The sequence below is a fragment of the Sminthopsis crassicaudata genome, chromosome 4 (genome assembly GCF_048593235.1).
Source record: "Sminthopsis crassicaudata isolate SCR6 chromosome 4, ASM4859323v1, whole genome shotgun sequence".
NCBI classification, from domain to species: Eukaryota; Metazoa; Chordata; class Mammalia; order Dasyuromorphia; family Dasyuridae; genus Sminthopsis; species Sminthopsis crassicaudata.
In genome coordinates, this window is record NC_133620.1 from 262,632,387 (window position 1) to 262,654,525 (window position 22,139).

A 22,139-nucleotide genomic window follows, 5' to 3' on the forward strand; every position below is an offset into this window, starting at 1 on the left:
TATGGTGTATTTTCTATGTCTCTTCCTGGGATGTAGTTTCCCTCTTTTTATCACTCCTTCCCCTTTTTCTGAACCGACCTCCTTCCCTTTACTACACCCCCCTTTTTTTCTTTTATATCAGTAAAATCAAATTATCCTTGAGTATTTTTTATATACCCACAACAGAGTTACAGTTCTCAAGGGTTCTGTGTACCTTTTTCTGTTTCTCTTCAGTCTTGTGGATGTAGATCAAATTTTTTGTTTAAGTCTGGTTTTTTTCTTAGAAACATATAGAATTCCTCTGTTTCATTGAATGACCATCTTCTTCCATGGAAAAAGATGCTAAACTTAGCTGGGTAGTTCATTCTTGGTTGCAGTCCTTGATCTTTTGCCTTTCGGAATATCAGGTTCCAGGCCCTTCTATCTTTTAATGTGGAGGCAGCCAGATCTTGGGTGACCCTTATTGTGGCACCTTGGTATTTAAATTGTTTTTTTCTAGCTGCTTGCAGGATTTTCTCCTTTGTGTGGTAATTCTGCAGCTTAGCCACAATATTCCGTGGTGTTCTTTTTTTAGGGTCTATTTCAGAAGGAGTTCGATGAATTCTTTCCACATCTACTTTCCCTTCTGTTTCTATTATCTCTGGACAGTTCTCTTTGATAATTTCCTGTAAAATAGAATCTAGGCTCTTTTTTTGGTCATAGTTTTCGGGAAGTCCAATAATCCGCAGATTATCTCTCCTAGATCTATTTTCCAGGTCTATAGATTTTCCCAGTAAGTATTTGACATTGTTCTCCAGCTTCTCATTTTTTTTGTTTTGTTTGACTGATTCTTGGGTTCTCTGTGAATCATTCATTTCTATTTGTTCCATCCTGACTTTTAAGGAGTTATTTTCTTCTTTCACAGTTTTTAGTTCTTTTTGTAAATGCCCAATTTCGTTTTTAAATGAGTTATTTTGCTCTATTGAATTTTTTTCCATTTCCCTAATTTTTTTTTTTTGAGAATTATTTTCTTTTTCCAATTCAGAAATTCTATTTTCTTGAGACTTTTTTATCTTTTCCAATTCAGAAATCCTACTTTCCTGTGTTTTTTTAACCTTTTCTAATTCACTAATTTTGTTTCCCTGCATCTCCTGTGAATTCTTTATTTTTTCCAACTCCAATTTCAGGACATTGTTATTCTCTATCATAACTTCTCTTTCCTTTCCCCATTTTTCTTCGATCTCCCTCAATTTTTTAAGAGCTTCTTCTAGGAGAGAGTTATGTGATGGGGGGCAGGAATCGTTCCCCTTTAGGTTGTTATCTTCTGAATCTTTGCTGTTAACTTCCTCGGGGTTGGATACCCGCTCTTTCTCTGTATAGAAGGAATCTATAGTTTTTCTAGCTTTTTTGCTCATATTTAAAAAATCTTTTGGGGTCTGTCCCTGGGGTAGGAAATTATTTACTTCTTTACCAGCTTCCTCCCAGACCGGATGGATGCAGCGGCCCCTGCGCCCGAGCTAAGAGAGAGCTCTGGGAGAGAGTTCCCCACCCCCTCCCTGGAAGTGCCCCAGAGGTGATTAGCACTACTGTGCTTCCAGGGCGTAGAATAGTGAAGACAGCAGGAAGCCCAGTCTATGTGTCCGGGTGGGGAGTGGATGTCTGCAGCAGGTGACGTGAGAAGCCCCTGCGCTCAAACTGGAAGTGTCTGCCAGAAACCGTGGTCCCTAGTTCAAAGGTTCCGCTTCTCTGGGACTTCCTGGAGCTGAGTTCCACTCCCTCCAGCTAAGCTAGGCCGTGTGTGTTGCCTTGGGCCGTATCCACCCACTTGTCAATCTCTTAACTATTCTCAGGAGGTAGCTGAGGCCACACCCCCTGGTGCCGATTCTCTGCTGAGTCACCCCCAGGGTGGGGGGGGGGGGAATCTAATCTGAGTTTTAAAATATTTTGGCTTTCTCTTCTGAACTGCTAAATAATTAGCAGAGAAGAGCTAACAGCCTGTGCCAGATTCCTTTACCTCAGTGGCTTCTCTGATCCCAGAGCCCTTCCCAGCGCAATGGGCGCAGTGTGCCCCTACCCCACCGTCTGTGCTGGTCTTTCTTATTCCTCCCCTGAGAACTGATCTTTCCTGTTGAAACTCCAGATTCTCTTCAGCTGGTAAGTTGTGCTTCCAGTCCTTGTGGTATCTATCAGTTCTGAGCTAATTCTGAGACTTAATTTATCTAATTGGTTGTGAGGGAGTGAGGACGTTCACTGAGTCGTGTGTTTCTTCTCCGCCATCTTGGCTCCGCCCATCCCCGGAAACTTAAGATGGTGGAAGAGTGATGCTTTTACTGGTGCTTAATTATGATTGGCCACCAACCATGACAATTTCAATTATAAATTTATGTGAGGAGAAGCTCAAACCTAGGTAAAGGAGTATAGCAGTGATTTTGGGGGGCTTCTGGCAATCTGATTCCAAAGTTCTCTAGCTTTGCCCCCTCCCACACACCCAGCCTAGAATGCTATTGTTCTGCCAATCTGTCTGATTCTGAAATTCCTCAGTCAGTTAGCTTCTGGCCTCAGGATAGTCCCACAGATCAAACTCCTGAGACAACAGACCATTCCTCCAATTACTGCTGATTGTCAGATAAATAATCTATTGATTACTGATAACCTAATGTGCCTTCCCACACAATTCAGTAACCTGGGAAAAATGGAGGCATACTCACATCAGGAAAATCTCCTTGGGATTTGGAATAATGTAGTCATGCCTTTCTCAAACTCTGGAGATATACTTGTGTTGAGGTTGGGAATGGGTTTCCAAAAATGTGGGGTCACAAACTGGTGTTGTGAAGTGTTGTGAAGTGTCTCAAAAGAATTTTCAGGTTTGAACCCATTTCCTAGTCAAGGGGCAAAGTTTATTGTAATTGCAACACAATTACAAGTGGGCTAAATTCTAAAACAAATTAGCAAAGAAACAGAAGCAAAGAGACTGGGAAGGCTGTCAGCAGAGCTTTCCAGTCCACTTGCATTTTCCATACCCCCTATACATATATGATGTGGCTACATTTGGTAGCTCCTTGATAAGGGAATGGGAGTGGGGGAGAAGGGAAGGTAGGGTTCTGTTATAGATGCATTTGTAATGATTTCCGAAGTAACTCAACCTCAAGCCCAGACCAATCAGCTCAGAGGGTATTTGAAAGCCCCAAATATGGAACTTTCACAGGCACCATGACCAACACTTTTTCTGCTTTCCCACTAGAATACTCATTGGTTCAAGCAAGACTCAAGATCCTTTGAGATGTAAGCTAATCATTGCAAAAACAGCCCATTCCTAACAATACTGTTGACCCTTTAGTGCCAATTGTTCCCCAGCCTAGGTGACTATAATAGAATTTCTTTGGGTAATGGAGAATACAAATACTGTTTCTCTCTGATTCTGATTGTATCTCTCTCCAACTTCATCTCCTTCCTTTCTTTCCTTTCCTCCCTCTCTCTCCCTTATTCTATTCCCTTTTTTCTTTCTCCCCACCCTTTCTACTTTTCTGATTAGTTTGGAGCTAGTAAGTCTGAATGGTTTTATGTCAAGAAATACCCAAATGGCATGACCAAGAGATCATCTAATTTCATTTTTTTTGGTAAAATTTATTTTGAATCTTGTATTTTTAAGATTGTAGCTAATAATCATTTTGATGAATTGGAATATTTTTAATAAGTTTAAAATTTATTAGCTCAATTTAACAAAGGTAGCACCAACCATAAACCAGAGCTGTGCTATTCATTAGGGATGAAAAAAAATAACCAAGAATTAGCTCATGGCCTCAAGGATTACATTCCATTGGTTGGGGAATTTAGCAACTAAATGAATATATAGAGTGAGGGGAAAGTGAGGGGCTAAGAAAGATGTTAACATTGGGAACTTATATGCCTGATAGAACAGACCTTCACAAAAACAGGAAGTTCAGAATTAGGGTTAATTTGCAGGGGAAAATGAATTCATTTTTGATACATTGAGGCTAAGTGGTATATAGGATATTTATTCAAAATTTCTTATAGATGATTAGTGATATACATTAGAAATCAGAAAAGAGACAAAGGAGAGGTACATACATCTGGGGATGCATCTGCATAAAAGAGACATGTAAATCCATGAGAGCTGACAAGATAATTAAGAAAAAGGATACAAAGAAAGAAAACAAGGCATAGGATAGAGCCTTAAGATACAACTACAGATAGGGACCAGGATATGACAATGATCCAGAAGAGAATCATAAGTAGTAACATGAGTAGAAGAAGAAACAAGAAAGAAATGTATCACACATAAACACACAGGAGAGGTCTTCTTTAACAATGCAAGAAAGGGTAATCAGTGATGTCAAATGCTTCAGAGATGTGAAGATGAAAATTTATAAAAGTCTATTAAGATTTGGTAATAATAGATCATTGGCAACCTTGAAGGGAGCAGTTTCATTTAAGTAATGAAATTGCAATTCAAGTTGTCAAGGGTTAAAAAATGATTGAGAGGAAAGGAAAAGGAAATAACCTCAGTAGATAGCTTTCTCTAGGAATTTGGCTGAAAAAGAGAGAAGAGCTATAGGATCATAGCTTGAGGGAATGATAAAATGAGGTGACAGTTTTTGAAATATTGTTTGAGTCATGGGTCTATTTGTAAGCATCAGGGAGTAAAACTAAGAAGCATATAAGGTGAGATGTAAGATTAGATAGGAGACATTTTGGAAGCAGTCTGCCAGAGGAGACAGGAAAGATGAATGTATAAAAGGCAATAGGATCAAAGCTACATGTAGAGGTTGAATTCAAAAAGCCATTTGCCTGGAAGAATAGTGATGTCCTCAAAATAAGTTTGGGGAAGTTATATGATTTGAGAGTGAAGTTGGGGAGGAGAGGGTTAGATATTATTATCTAACTCATATTTTATTTTGTACATGTTAAAGTTCAAATGTTTATAGCTTAAGATTTACCCCAAAAAGCCTGTGTTGTTATTAGGTCTCATTAAATACTTCTCAATCAAGCAAAAATTGACTATTCACTGGAGTTTAGCTTACTAGGCATCCTATTGTCCATTTCTGAAAAAAAAAAAAAAGGTAATTGGTTTTTAATATCTGTGGTGAATGATATTCATGATAAGCTTTTAAAAACAGAAGGATCTCTTACAAAATCTTGGGGAAACCTGTACAAAATATTCATTAAAAATCTCTCTGTGACAGAAATGAGTAAAGCTCTACTAAGCTATGTTGCCCCTCAATTAATACTTGAACTTGAGATTGCAACATTTCTTAGTCAGATAAAGAAGCAAAAAGGGCTCATTCTACATAAGTCCCTACCTGAGATAATGATTACAATTAAAGGTCATTGCTGGAGTAGATGGAACTGGTGTATTATGAGAACAACCCACAAGATACACAATCACTTGGGGCAGGTATCTCAGGATAGCTGGAACCAAGATATTAAGATATTCATTGCAAGGGCAATATAATAATCCTAGCATTGAATGAAATTCATGTCCTGATAAGTTTCCCTCACAAAAACTCCTTGGGCAGGATTAGCAGATACCCCAAAATTCCCTTTATTAACTGTGATAATCTCTCAAGAGGAGAATTTAGTCACATTCACAAATAGTTTCTTCTAGACCTAGAATGTGATTAACTCAGTGGTATGCTAGAAAATGTTTAACAATCAGCTCTCTGAAAGAAAAAAAAAAAAAGTGTGCCTGACACATTTTTAAATTTAACCCACATTTTTAACATTTTTCTCCATCAATTTATTTATTCTAGACAAACAATAAATCAAACCCTGATTTGTAGGTTTGCCAATTTCTAAAATGTTAATACTCATGCTGACAGTTTAATAGTCAGCTCCCTCACTAGCTTATAGGAGCCAGCTCCAATACATCATTGGATATGACCCATAAATCTCAGCACACCCTTGTAAAAGAGGAAAAGTTATACAGGAGGAAAAATGAAAGCCTTATAAAAATACAACCTGGTAAATGGCAAGGGGATCACTTGACTTTTCCTAAGCACAGATAGAAATGTCTCTTTTTATCTCCTAAGAAGGGATGTAAGTTGCACCAACAAAGCCTAAATAATATCACTATATGTAGCCATTACCCATTTCCCTTGATCTAACATTTTATCTAGTGCTCAGAGAAATAAGAGAGTAAAGATATATGGGAAACCAGGACTGTGAGGGACAGAAAATTATAGTCTGGGATAAGTAAAAGACAGCCTTTTGGAATTGGCACAAGCAATATGAGTATTGAAAAGGCAATTTGGCTTCTCAAAATACTAGATTTGGAACAGAGAGATATAAATTTGCATCCCACCTCAGACATTACTAGGTATGACACTAGGCAAGTAATGCATTCATTTGAGCCTTCATTTCCCTACCTGTAATAAAAGAATAATAGCAGCTCCTATTTCACAGACCCATTATGAGGATCAAATGAAACTACTGAATCATACATTAGTCTAGAGCTGGAAAGGACCTCAAAAATCATCTAGTCCCACACTTATTTTTCATATTAAAAAACTGAGTTCTGAAGACATTAAATGACTTGCCCATGTTTATACATGTAACACTGAATCCTTTACAAAGGGAAATATTACCTCAGAAAGTATAATCACCCTTACATAAACTTACTCTTTTCAATACATGGGAGTATAATCCCCTTCTCTTCCTGTTCTGTCTCAATCCTTGAAAAAGAAAAAAGGACTAAATTCCTGATTTAGCTTTTTTCCCATAGAGCGCAATCCCAATTCCAAGACAAAAACTCACCTTGGGTGCAATTCTCAAGCACATTGACTTCTCACAGTGAGCTGGTTTTTCACGCTAAGCTGGCTATTATACCACCCTACCTATGATTCCGGTTCCAAAGTTTCCATGGCTGAAACACCCACCTGAAAATGAGGACAAGTAATCCAAAAGAGAAACAAACATCCCAGGCCAATATCTTGGAGTTGTGGTAAAATACAAGTAAGCAGGGGATGGTACCTTCCTCACCTCTCATTGATTCAGTCCATATTATCCACACTGAGTACAGAAGAGAAGGAGATAAAAAGAGACACACAGAGAGCACAAGCCAAGAGTAGAGCATAGTGTAAGATGGTGGAAAAAGAATGTCTAACTCAGTTTCATCGGTTTTAAAAATGCAAATACTCAATCAGAGAAGGCTACCCCAACAATGTTGTAGGGGAAGCAGACAAACGAGGCAAAGAAGCCCAGCCTACACACAAGTCATAAGTAGAAGAATCAGGTCTTCTGATTCCAAATATTTCTACTGTATCATGCTAATGTATGCAGACATATACATGTATATTTCTGCAAAATAGTCTATAAAGAATTGTACAAACTTTATAATGCCAAATTAATGTCAGCTGTTATTATTGTTTATGCTCTGATAATTAATTAATTATACATCAACCCAAAGAGATCATAAAAAAGGGAAAAGAGCTACCTGTACAAAAAATATTTACAGGAAAATTCTTCTTGTGGTGGCAAAGAATTAGAAATTGCAGGGAACAGCTGACCAAGTTGTGATATAGGAAGGCAATAGAATACTATTGCACTTAAAAAATGATGAGCAAGTGGATTTCAAAAAACCTGAAGACTTATATGAACTGATGCTGAGTGAAGCGAGCTATACTAGGAGAACGTTGATGTTCATTGATCAATTATGGTATTATTAACTCTTCTCAGCAAAACTATGATCTAAGACAATTCTAAAATACTCATGATGGAAAATGCTATCCACATCTAGAGAAAGAACTACGGAATCTGAAAGCAGATTGAAGCATATTATTTTCATTCTTTTGTTTTTATAGGTTTTCCCTTTTTCTTCTTTTGCAACATGACTAATGTGAAATATGTCTAGTATGATTGTATATGTATAACTTATATTAAATTGTTGCCATCCTTGAAAAGGAAAAGAGGAAGGAGGGAGGGAGAGAAATTTAGAACTCAAAATCTTATGAAAATGAATATTAAAAACTATCTTTACATATAATTAAAAAAAATAAAATACTATCTACAAAAATAAATAAATAATGCATCTATCATCTTTTAAATTTAATAAGGTTTTGTCAGATTTCCTCAAACAATTATATTATGGTCTCAATACTAAAATATCAGATGTATCTGGGTCTGATAGATGTGGGTATTCTCTCCAACAATGCAATTTCTAATCCAATAATGACTGCCCATCCTATACTACTACTTGTCCAATTCATCTTAATCAGTTTGACTTTGAGGTCCACTTAATATGCTAAGATACTTCCTTACTTTCTCTTGGTGGCATAAAAATACTAGGAGGGCATATAGGACATTCAAAGGTTACTCTTTCTTTTTGTCTCATCACCACATCATCTTTCTTTTTGACCTTACAGTTTGATTATACAGTATTCTTTACTCCAATTCTTTTTCACATTTCTTTGTTAGGGGCCTACTTAGACAAGGGAGGAGGGAAGATTGAGATTATATCTATGACTTCATTGATGTAGGGAACTCACAGTAAGAAACTTCTATTGGAATAGTCCACCTTCTCTGCTATTTGTAGGCTTTGAGAATTGCCTAAAGCACTGAGAAGTTCACTTAATTTTCCCAAGGGTACTCAGCAAGAATATGTCAAAAGATAGGTTTTGAACTCAGTTGTTTCTGGCTTCCAGAATAGCTCTCTAATCATTATACCATATTGTATCTCAGTATTCTGATATTCTCCCCCAGGGAGAACAGAAGCATACATACATGAAGAGAATCCATAGGTCACTTGAAAAGGTGAGCTTCCAAGGTCAGAAAACATTGTATTACTTTTGGCAAGATTAATAGGAATTGGACATAGCCCTGGTTATTTAACACCATAGATATTATTTAATATCATATTTTGCATACTGTAGGTGCCCATTGTCCTGTGAATGGTAGACTATGGTAAGCAATTGCTGAATCCTTTTTATTTTTAAGTCCTAGATTTCAATTGAGCATGTATATGTCTCAGCATACATGCCCTCCTCATATTAATTCAGGCATACTGACCACTTAATGATTGAACATGGTTATAAATTAGCTAAACCCCTAAAATTCACCAAATCTTTTACATTTAGTTTCTCAAAATGTTGAGGTAAATTTTCAGATAAATAATAGAACTGATTTTCTTACATGGAGATGAGATTTAGAGAGAAGAATGAGCTTTGGTGCCAGAAGTGGAGAATTACTCTGGACCATCTTCTCAGCAACTCCCAGGAGGCAGGATATTCCTCCATATCTCCATTTAACATCCTTATATTTCCCAAATGAAATTACTCATACCTGGCCATCACTATCTCATATGTCTTATCCTCATTTTTTGAATATTAGGTTCTGTAAGGCAAGAACAATGTTGATTTTTGTATTCATATCTCTAGTTCTGAGAGTGTCTAGAATATAGTAAATACTTTAAATGCTTTTTCATTCATTCATTTATTCATTCATCTGATCACCTGTTTGTCCAACACATCCATATCTGCTCTCAGATTAGAGATTTTTCACCTGCATGACCTTTTCTAGGGCTTAGATTGAATGCCTTTAAGGTTTCTCCCAGTTCTACATCTATACTCCTAAATGGGGTAGAAAAAAAGACTATAGGAATGGGATACTGGCAATACCATGGCTAGGCATGGCAATTCAATGGGAAGTACATAAGGGAATCAGAGCATCAATAGGATTCTGAATTTTATGATCCTTGATGATTGAGAGGATAATGCTATCAATAATAATAGGAAAGTATGGAATCAGAGAAGATTAGGGAGATGTCTTTGGGACATCTAATTCAAGATTTCCAAGAAGCAGGTGTGGGACACCTACTTTCCCCAATTAACTAATCAGAGTCGTCTTCAGATACAAAGAGAAAGCATTTATTTAATCCCTGCAGGGAGAGGCCCAGACACACCTGGGAGCCATCCCAACTCCCCTCAAGTGCCCCTGGAACCTAACCAGCCTTCGGCTTATCCAATATTTAAAAAGCAAAAGACCTGAGCCTTTTCAGTGGAGGGACTAAAAGGATGTAACTATCCTTGACCAATGTTGTTTGCTTCCTGTGAGTGCCATCAGTTCTTAAGGGTCTGACATTTAGAGACCACACAGCTCAAGGTTCAAGACTTGGGAATAGGAATAATGTGACTTAGTCTCAATACTGAGAAAGCTTCATCCAATCAGTCCCATTCAAGCAGATGTGTGACTCTGGTCAACAGAGAGACAAGGGCTGGGTATATTGTTCTGGGAATTAACTGCAAAGAGATGAAACATAAATTCATGGGCATTTACAAGATTATGGTCTGGGATAGTATAGGACAGGAGTGAGAAATATAAAGCCCATGAAATCATTTGCTAAGCAACCACAGGCAATGATGATCTGAAAGCAAGATATAATAATAACCTTCCACTGCTTGAGTTCTATAAGCTGATCATTTTGCATATTCACATGGCCTGTGAATGATGTTATAAATATCCAAATTAGCCCTTAGCAGAAAAAAGGTTCCCTACCTCTGGATATAGGACAAAAGGAAAAGGAACCCAAGTGGAACTACCAGGTATTAAATATTTTCTCAATGAGTTTAACCACAAGGGGAAGAAGATATAAAAAGAGTTTCTGAAGGATAGTTGTCTCTTCTAATAAGGGGTTATTACAATTCAAATACTTGATCATCATTTAGCCTCTGGAAATTATTCAAATATATTTACCTTTCTAGGTTTTTCTTGTCTCCTGTGTTTGAGTTTCAGAGGTTCCACCCAGCTCTGGAGTGTTTGTAAGGAATGCTTAAAAGCTCTTTTTTATTAAAGGTCCACTCTACCCCCATGCCCCAAAAGGATTATACTCAGTTTTGTAAGATAAAAAGAAATTTACATGATAACTTCATTGTATATTTGTGGGGAAATAGCAAATTATACATGATAGATTTGCAGTTTCATGTGCAATCATCTTTTTTATTTTATTGTGTTATGGAAATGCTTATTTTGTCCTATGGATTAAAAATAAAATAAGTTATAGAGATTTTTAAAAAATAAAGAAAAAAGGAAAATCATGGTCAGAGCTGTGCGTGATAAAGATCACTTTGATAACTGAATGGAGGATGGTCTTGAGTAGGAAGAAACTTGAGACAGGGACACCAATTAGCAAACTATTTCAATAGGACACATATCAAGTGATAAGGTCCTACACAATGGTGATAGCAATACAAGGGAAGAGAAGAAGAAATATATCAGAGATGTTGGGCAAGTAGACTTGTCAGGACTTGGCCCAAAGATTGGATAGACGGTGAAAGAAATTGAGAAGTAACATTTAAGTTGTGAGCCTAAGTGCTTGGGAGACTAGTAGTATCTTCAAAAAGAGATAAGATTAGGAGTAAAAATAAGGATTTCTGCATGTTGAATTGAAGATGTCTAAAGGATATCCAATTCAAGTTGTCTAATAAGTGAATGGAGATATGAGGTTGGGTCAAGAGAAAGGTTTGGCCTGGATAAATAGATCTGAGACTAGAAATGATAATTAAATTTTAGACCTTGCTTCTCCAGCAATAGCCTTGAAATGTATCAAAGTCTTTATTCAATGAATCTAATACATAAGAAGCTCTATCTCCTTCTACAAGATGATTTTTCCATATGTGAGGGGCTTTTAGAGCATGCCCATTTCCCATAGCATGGAGATTTCTGAAAAGTTTATCCTGAGCATGTCCAGATCTCCCAACATAAAGCACTCTATATCCCTTATCATTACTATTTTTGATGTTGCTTAATCTGGACAGATTATACCAGCCAGAGTGAGACAATCACTTTCTTTCTTTATGGACCAAGTTCTTTCTTTAATGTCAATTCCTGCTGTATTCAGAGAATGAATAGGAAAGTTCCTACTGTATAGGCACAATAAACTGAATAAACAATTGAAAAGGCTTTCTCACTTTTACCCTGATTCCAAGAAATGAGCCTGGGGATGTTTGTGCTTGTTTTGTGTTATTTCCCGTTCTCAAGTTTGTGAATTGAGAAGTGATCCAGACTGGGTCTAATAGACTTAATTGGAGTCATGATGACCTTAGAGTCAGGATTCCAGGCAAGATGTTGCAACCAGCCAGACAGCAGGGAAAGCCCTTAGGGAAGCCCTAAGAAGCCAGAGAGTTTTGGACTCGAATCTGAGGGGGCCTTTGAATTTGGAACTTGGGGTATGCGCTATAGAAATCAAATTAAGATATGATCCCTTCTATTCTCCAGACACTGAAGTGATATGAGGGAAAGATTATGCCTTCCATATGTTGGAAGTGTGTGTGTGTGTGTGTGTGTGTGTGTGTGTGTGTGTATACACACATACATATACATACATTTATATGTACATATATAAATATATATATATTATACTTTTGAAGGAAATATTCCTTTGTAAAAGTTAATCCTATGGTTTATGATTAAGTAGAACTGAGATATAAGGAACAATTTCCTAAAAATAAGTGAATATCATCATTAGAGATTAGAGTCATTGCAGAAGAGTCTAGATACTCCCAATTCCCTTTAAGAATACTAAAGAATCTTGCAGGAAGAATGAAATGTAACCTACCTGCATTTCTGATAGTGAGGACCAGGATTATCATTGTTATACTTACAAAGGATCCTGTATCTCAAGTTTCTTTATTCCTTCTCTCTGAGTTGTATTGGCCTTAAAAAGTTGATTTGAAAGTATGCTTTGTGAAGCTTTCTCAAGCTTCAAATTAGCTAAAGACATATTACAAAAATTTCATAGAGAACCTAAGAAAAGCAGGGTATGCTTGACAAAAGCCATTTTTGATAGAAATATTAAAAGTAGCCTTGATGGCTAAGGGAAGAGTCCAAGAGAAATTTGGCCAGACTTCAAAGATAAAAACCTATGCTTAACTAAACACACACACATATACAAATTTTCTTTTGCAAATTGAATTCATTGAAAACTGCATGTTCTATGCAATAAGTTTTGTGACAAAATGTTGACTTTGTGTGATCCTGGCCAACTCATTTAATCTCTATCTGCTTTTGTTTATTCAGTCATACCACTCAGCCATACCACAGGGATAGTAAGAACATCTACTTTACAGGATTGTTGTGAGCTACAAATGAAATGGCACATGTAAAGTGCTTTGCAGAATGTAAAGTGTGCATTTTAGGGTTATTACTGATGTTATTGTTATTAATACCCTACTAATAAGAATGATTTTGAGTTAAAAAAAATTTTATATATATCCAGTTAGTCATCATCTTCAGAGAGTCCAGTGATTCTTAAATTATGTCTCTTTAGCCTCTTTTCCAAGTTTTTTATAGTAGATATCTCATATTGTTCTAATTTTTCTGCCTTTTGACTTTGTTCTAATATTTCCTGTCATCTGATAAAAGCCCTGAGTTATGTCTGATCCATTATACTTTTCAAGGATTGCAATTCTATGATAAAGTTTATGGCCCTCTGTGTTAAACTATTTATTCTCCTACTTTTTATTTCCTTAAGAAATTGAATTTTTTTTTTACCTCTTCCTTTTCTTTCTAATATCTATTAGAGTCTCATGAAGAAGTTATTCTATTTTCTGGTATTATAGTTATATTTGTAAAACTGCTCTCTTCTGTAAGAAATACTAGCAAGGAATTCCAGTGAGTCTTGGGCATGCCTTTGTGTAAATTTGTTTACTGAGAATCTTGGAATGTGTTAGAAATTATCTGATAAAATCTAAGAAAGCACATAAGAAGGGTTGGCCATTAATTAAGTATCCTTTATTACAGGCCTGTGTTTACCCTAGAAACCCCCAGGAATAAACATAATGCTCCTAAAGGAATAAACAAATATTCTCCTTAGTGGGCTTCTTGTGATGGAGCATCCTGTACCTGAGGGAACTGCTACCCATCTCAGGAATCACATATCAAATGAGAATACTTAACATAGTGCCTTTTTCGTTCTCAGCCTAGTAATTCAGATATTGGTGTTTCCTCGAAGTGGTGATGATGTATGTTGGATTCTGTCTGTTTGTTAATAGTGTCTTTATTATTATGGCAGCCGCTGTGTTTGTTAATTGTGTATTGCTTTTATGCTATGAGTTTCCTCTTCCCTTATGTCTTATTTAAATCAAGGTTCTGAGCAGATATAAGCTTGTACCTGTCCCTTTTAAGACTATGCCTGTTGAATGCAAATTCCAAACCTAGATTAATTTTACACCTTCTGAATTTGTCTCTTTGTCTTCTCTTAATCCTGGTACTTCTACTTCTACATTGTTTTAGGAATTTTCTTCCATTTATTCCTGTTTCTAATCTTAGCTCCTGGTTGTATCGTTTGGGCTCTGCCTTCTCCAGCTTTTTTATTGGATGAAATGTCTGGGGATACTAGGGTTACTATCTCTGATGCAGTTTGATTTGCTACTGATACTGTCCTAGATGCTACTACCCTGGATACTAGTGACACTGCCCAGCTGAAGTTCAGAATGGGATAGCTGGGTCTAAGCATCTCTCTCTCTCTCTCTCTCTCTCTCTCTCTCTCTCTCTCTCTCTCTCTCTCTCTCTCTCTCTCTCTCTGCCTTCCTTCATCACTCTAGGCTAGGATTGTGTTTTACTTTCTGCCTAGATCTCTGGTTTTCCAATCTCCCTGTTCCCGTGCAGTCAACAATTGCAATCAGGCTCTGTTCAAGGTTATAGCGTTTATAGGCTGAGACAAAGATCTTGCTGAGTTCAGATCCCATTTACTGGAGATTGCATTGCCTTCAAGCTTCCCTGAAGAATCTCTGACTTTAATGCATTCAGTCATCTTCTCGTGTAGTTCTAGACCTTAATAGTATCTGTCTTTTTTATTTAAAAAAATAATAAAGTTGGGGACTCCTTTTGGTGCTAGCTTTTTATTTTGGTTAGGGTTTTTCTCAGGAGAGCTTGTCTTCAATGGAATCTTTCACATTGCCAACTTTATCAAAATCTGATATATAGATAAATATGTGTGTATGTATATATGTATATATATATAAAAGTATATGTGTATATATGTGTGTTTCTGTATTCTGTATTCTATTTTCAGCCTGTCTGGTGCCTTCCAATCAGACATAGGAAGCACCAAATAATCCCCCTCAAATAAAGTTTTTTATTTCAACATATAGGATAAATGAGTTATTTCAATATATAAAATGAATGAATTATTTCCAAAAATTTTAATCAATTTCAAATTGGGAGGAAAATGAAAATGAGAAAATATGACATATTATTAAAATAACTACAAACTGATCTTTAAAGATAAATTGTTGATGAAGAAAATGAGAAGTGGATAAAATAATAGACATTAATACCAATTATAATAAGAAATTAATACCAATTTCCTAAGGAATAAAATGAGCACAATCCAAAGGAAGTGAATTAACTATCACAATGACATGAGCAGAAGAGCCAAGAGCACACCTAAGTCAACAAATCCTTAACCTCATTACCAGAGATATATGGCAGCCAGCAACAATTTTAAAGTGAAATAAAAGTTTGTGGAGAAAGATGGTGGGAAAATGATAAGTATCTCCTCATAAAATGGCCATAGGCAGAGGAGGCCAAAATAATCTTATAAACTGCTTAGCATAAGATCCAATTAAGCCTTATCATCCCAAGATCATATAAAAAAAATAAAACTAGAAGGATAACCAGAAAAATTAAAATTAGAAATGAGAGGGTAAATAAAGAAAATTATTCTCTTCCTCAAATACAGTGGAACCATGACAGTTTTAATAAGAGCTCCTAGTGTTTTGCATGACAAAATAGAAAAAGTACTAAGGAAAAAAAAAGATCTAGAGGAAAATGAGAAGATGGATATGTAGATCAGAAAATTCCAAACTCTCCAGAGAAAACAAAATAGCACCTCAGGGCCAAGGTGTTGGTGCAGAACACTGGTCCTCCTAGAATAACCAGAAGATCCAAAGAAAGGTCCCAGAATGAGATTTTAGCCTCCAGAAAGCATGAACACCTCCAGGGTATTTCCCACTGAAACTACAAATTGTAAGCCCTGAGGCTAGCTGGCAGGAAAGTAACCTCTGCCCCAACCACAGGAATTTTCAGTTCCAGGACAATTTGGGGAATTGGGAGTCTGAGTAGAAGATTGAGGAAACTTCTGTTGATAAGGGATGCTAGGCCAATTTTGTTGCTGAAACACAACCCTGGCCAAGAAAGAATCAGCACACACCAGTCTGTAACTAACTACTCAAGCAGTAGGGCAGGAGTCCTGATGCCTTATAGAAGAATTTATAGAGCAGTGATATGATGGAAAAGTTCTTGTTTTGAGTTCCAGACCAAAAGAGAGACCTGAAGGACCAGAGGCAAGAGGCATCATCCCCCCCTGGAACTAGAAATGATTACAATAACAAGCTGGTAGTTTTTTAAGGAGACAAAGGAAAAAAAACCCAATCTTTAAAAAGTTACTACAGATATAGAAAAGACTGATTCATCTTCAGAAGAGGATACTAGAGAATAAAAAAAATAAAATAAAATAAATAAAATAAAAAACCTCTCCTACCCCAAAGAGTAACATCAAATTGTCACCTGCCTGAAAAGAATTTATAGAACTCAAAAAAGACTTTTAAAAAACAAGATAAGAGAGAGTGAGGGGGAAACAAAATTTTTAAAAAAGAATAATCCAAGAAAAACAAGAAGATTATGAAAAGTAAATCAGCCAAGAAGAAAAGGAGATTCAGAATCGTAAGAAAGAAAAAGACTCCTTGAAAATTAGAATTGGGCAAGGGGAAGCAAGTGAAGTTATAAGAGACCAAGAAATAATAAAACAAAATGTAAAGAATGAACAAATAGAAGAAAATGAAACATCTCATATGAGAATAATTGATCTAGAGAACATATTAAGGAGAGAAAACATACAAATAATAGGAATACCTGAAAGCTACAATCAAAAAAAAAAAAAAAAAAAAAAAAAAAGAAAGAAAGAAAAAAAGAATTGTCCTGAAGTATTAGAATAAGAAAAAAAGTAGAAATGGAAAAAATTTACTGATCATCACCTTAAAGAGAACCTATAAGGAAAACCAACAGGAATAGCCAAATTCTGAAACCCCAGTTAAAGAGAAAATATTATGAGCAGCAGAAAAAAATTCAAATATGATGACATTACAATTAGAATTACAAGACCTAAGAATGGCTATATTGAAAAACTTACATATATGATAGAACTCTGGTAATTATTGAAAGGATGTTTTTAAATATATTTAGGAGTATCTTTTGCTTTTGTGTTTTTATATATATACACACACATATATATGTGTATAAAATATATGTATGTATACAAACATGTATAAAAATACACATACATACATGTATAAAATATTCCACTCATATTGCTGTCATTTTCCTGATATTGTTTATTTCATTTCATGTATGTTAAGGTGAATTACTTAATGAGAATTAAAAACAACATACATATTTCTCAGCTTTGTATGGCACTTTTATAACAAAAAACAAAAAACAAAAAAAACAGTGAAATAAGGCAGCCAAATTAATAAATGGTCTAAAGATAAAAGATCTTTTATTTATTTATTTTTACTGAGGCAATTAAGGTTATGTGACTCGCCTGGGGTCACACAGCTAGGACATGTTAAATGTCTGAGGTCAGATTTGAACTCAAGTCCTCCTGACTTCAGGACTGATGCTCTATCTACTGAACCACCTAGCTGCCCCAATGTTATTTTTTTTTTAAGCAAATTAAAGGAAATGATTAATATCTAACATAGCTATGGCAAAATTTTCACCTTCTTGTTAGGTACATTTAATTTCTGAGCAGTCATCACTTTGTTATAAGCTGTGTTGTATAAAATCTAAAACTTCTCAGGTATCATTTGTGAACCAGCTGTTTATTTCCTAAATCTGCCTTTTTTTTTTCTTCTGAAATCCTTGTCTATTATTTGCAGCTGCATGGAAAACACCACCTGTGATCCTGAGATTTTTAGTTTCTTGGCCTTATGTCACTATGTTTAGCAATGATTTCTGAATTTTTTTCTAGTAATATATTTTATATATGCATGAATCACCCCTAAAGAATTATGGTCATAAGATTATTATGGAATTTGTCTTAATGAAATAAAATTTCCCCTCAAAATATAATTTAAAAAAATAAAGCTATTTCACATTTATATATTTGGGGGAATAAATAGCCAACTAGCTATTTTATGACAAATAATCAATATTGAGATAACAATTGGAAAATGAACATATATTTAAGACAGTTGAGCAAAATAGTGTTTGTCTCTTGCTAAATTTAATTTTTTTTTATGAAGTTCTTTATTTTTAATGTTTTGTAGCCTGCTTACACTTGCCATATGCATAATAGTTAGATAGTACACTGGACCTGGTGACCTGGAATCAGGAAGACCTCAGATAAAATTTGACCTCAAACTTTTACTAGCTGAAATTTGACCTCAAACTTTTACTAGCTGTGTGACTTACCCTTTATCTCAGTTTCCTTATAATAAAATAATTAAAGTAATAATAATAACTATTAATTATATAATATGTAGCATAATATATTATCATATATAAAATGATATAATAAAAATAAGTTTTTCTTCCCTTCCCTTAAGATATAATAAAGGAATAATAAGAATGATCAAATGTTTATTTCAATGAACTATGAGACTAAAATCTAAATAGCTTGGGTAAACAGAGATCTTATGGTAACTAAATACATCCTATGACATAATGTCCTAAAAAATTTCAGTCTGAAAAGCATGAGGTTAGTGGCACAAATTTTTCATGTTGCCAACTAAGAACTCTTTTACTAATTTCATATCAAATCTTTAATGTAATCTGTCCTTTCATGTGGGAGTATAACTAAATAGTTCTGTTTCTAATAAGTACATAATGATCTGTTTTAGCTTTCTATGGTTAGCCTGAAACATTGCCCAATTCTTCATGGCAAAGGCATCCCTTCACCCATATCTCAATGGCAAATCACTTATTACTAAAACTGATTTCACTTTCCTTTTTGTCCATTGGGATAAAGACAAGAATAATAAGAATAATAAGGAAGTTATACATAATTACAGATCTCATAAATAACATGAACTTCTGGAAGATTAGCTAAATTCTTCAGGACCTGAAATTTTGTTTTTGTTTTTGTTTTTTCCCAAGTATACAAAGGATTATATGGCAGGCCATTGACAGATATTGCTGTTTCCCAAAATAGTATCTGCCCTTAAAATAAATAGATAGATAGATATATAGATAGAAAGATAGATAGATAGATAGATAGATAGATAGATAGATAGATAGATAGATAGATAAAGCTATAGCAACTGTTGTACAATTTTTTACAAAATCATGGTTTTAGGCTTCCTTCTACTTTTCTCATCTTATTTCATATCCTCTCTTTTACCCACTCTCCCTTTCAACTTAATTTTCTTTATTGCTGTTCACAGAACACAACAATTTATTTCTCATTTCTGTAAATTTGAACAAGTGGTTTTCAACATCTTCCCTTTAAGAATCCTTTAGATACCTGCAAAGAACAACCCAGGTGTGATTTCTTACATGATTGTGATCACCCCAGTTGTTAGAACTTTCTCCCTGATAAAATAACTTTTTCAAAACTGTCATATTTTTTGTATTTGACTATTATATCCTGAATGTAAGTACCTTGACAGTAAGATTATTTTTAAATTTGTCTTTGTATTTATAATTCCTACCTAGGCATAGTATCTTATAAATAGTTGGTAGATTTAATTGGATTGAATTAAATCTATAGATCATTTAAATCAAGGGTTCTCAACCTAGGAGCTAAGACAACTAGATAGCATAATAGACAAAGTACCAGGACTAAAGGCATATTGTGCTGAGTTCAAGGCTGATATCAGACACTAGCTTTGTGGCCCTGAGCAACTCACTTAACCTCTGTCTGTCTCATTTGCAAAATGGAAAAAATAATAGCACTTACCTCTCAGGAATGTTGTAAGGATCAAAAGAAATTAATAATTGTAAAGTACATACCACAGTATCTGGAACATAATATTTAAATGTTGGCTTTATAAATGTTATTATTTTAATATTTTGAAAATTATATTTCATTATAATTGGTTTCCTCTATAAGCTTATGATTTTGAAAACTCTTCTGAGAAGGTATCCATAGTCTATCAAAGGAGTCCATGACATTAATAAAAAAAAAAAAAAAAAAGCAGTTAGAATCCTGTTCTAAAACATCATCATTGTGCAGATAAGAGTACTGTGACCTAAAAAGAAGTGACTTGTTCATAAAGGTGAAACAAATGTCAAAGTAATTCAAACCAGACTTTCAGCTCCAAATTCGATATACAACTACATTCTTATCAACTACAATTATCTATCTTCAGACTATCTTCCAAAAGCATCTTTACTCTAACCTTCAATGTAGTTCCTCTTACCTCATCTATCTTTCTGATCTGCCTTCTAACAAAGTGCAGAATAAGTGAAATTGGGGCACTTAGATGATACAGTGGATAGAGTACTAGTCCTTAAATCAGGAGGACCATGACATGACATCCCCAACTGTTATGTCCTGCTTTCTAGAGCTCCCATACTGGGGTGGTTAAAATATACCATCCTAGTGGAGGAGTGATGAGGTGAGACTTCCAAGGATGGTGGAAATATGGAATCCTTTTATTCCCAGTTTTTCCCCCTTTTTATGCCCTCCTACCCTTCTGTAACAAAAACACTGGGCAACTCAGGAAAGCCAAGAACCCTTAGGGGAGATGGGGAGCCAAACCAGACATTGTTAACCAAGTTCCCTCTGGGCTGAAGGGTCTCATACCTCACCCAAAGTTCCCCCACTGTCTGTGGCCCTTTACACCAATAAGTTGATGCCATGACATGCAAATAAATTGGATTTAAGTGAGGGAGAGTTGTACAAAATCACCTGCCTCCCTTTCTCCTAAGGAATCAAGTCCAGTGACAAGACAGATCAAAATGACTAGAGGGGACTCTGGATACAATGAGAGATCTTGGTCTTTTTAAGCTAAGGTCCTTCCCAGAAACTGGCTAGCTAGATAAACAATGAATTTTTTTTTCTTTTTTTTTTTTTTTCCCTTCTGAGGGTATCACACCTTTACTTGCAGGGTTCTGCCCAAAGAAATCTTTCACAATATCTTGGAGTTAACTGGCTAGGACCATGCCTTTAAACCAAATCACCTTGACTCTCATTGATTGGCCAACAATAAGTCCCAGGTCCAAGCCCCATTTGGTCATTATTTAGGCCTGGATTGACTCAGAGTGAAAGTAAATAGTTACTGTTTGAGTCAAAAACCCTAAGGGTTTTTCCCTCCCAGATTGATTTTTTTTTTTTTTTGACTAAAAAAGGACATTATATGGCTAACCTTGTTATCTAACCTTGATCACTGACTGGACATTGCCTTAGTCAAATTGAGACCTGTTAAAAGACCTTAGGTTAAAAAGGTCAAGATCTCCCATTGCAACCAGGGTCATCTCCAAGTAATCCTGATCTATAGCTTGAATAAGTATCTAAGGCAGATTTAAACTCAGCTTTTCCTGACCTCTAATTCAGTATTCTTTACTATCACCCAGCTGCCTCTATTTATTGATGACTAGAACCTAAATCTGATTTTAGAATTCTGTTACTATATATTATTGCTGCTCACCTATATTACTAATTCCTGTGAGGTGATATATAATCAATAAGGGCAAATATAACAATGCTCTAATAATCTCCTGATTCTAAAATCTCAATATAGGAATAGATCCTGAAATCCATCCATCCCTATCTATTTCATTCAATTTATAATGATAAAAATGTCTGAAATTTTACAAAAACATTTTATGGTTTGCAATGCACTTTTAGACATCATCTCATCTAAGATCTATAACAATCCCTGTGAGGGAGGTATTATTACAGGTATTATTATTCTCATTTTATTGATAATGAAAGTGAGTTCTAGAAAATCTAAGTGAATAGCTAATGTCCACAAGGCAAGAAAGGCACAGATGTGAAATTTGAACATTCAAACTGAGAGACTAGAATTACCTACTGTCATACTGATGATATATTGAGTTATATGTTTACTATATAAAAATAGAATATACAGATTCTATACAAGGACTTGTATCTATTATGGATAGAAGCTGTCCCTATCACACAAGGGATTGATAATTTTCCTCATTCAGCAAAATTAACTACCTACTCTATACTATGCATTGTGCTAAACACTGAGAGAGAT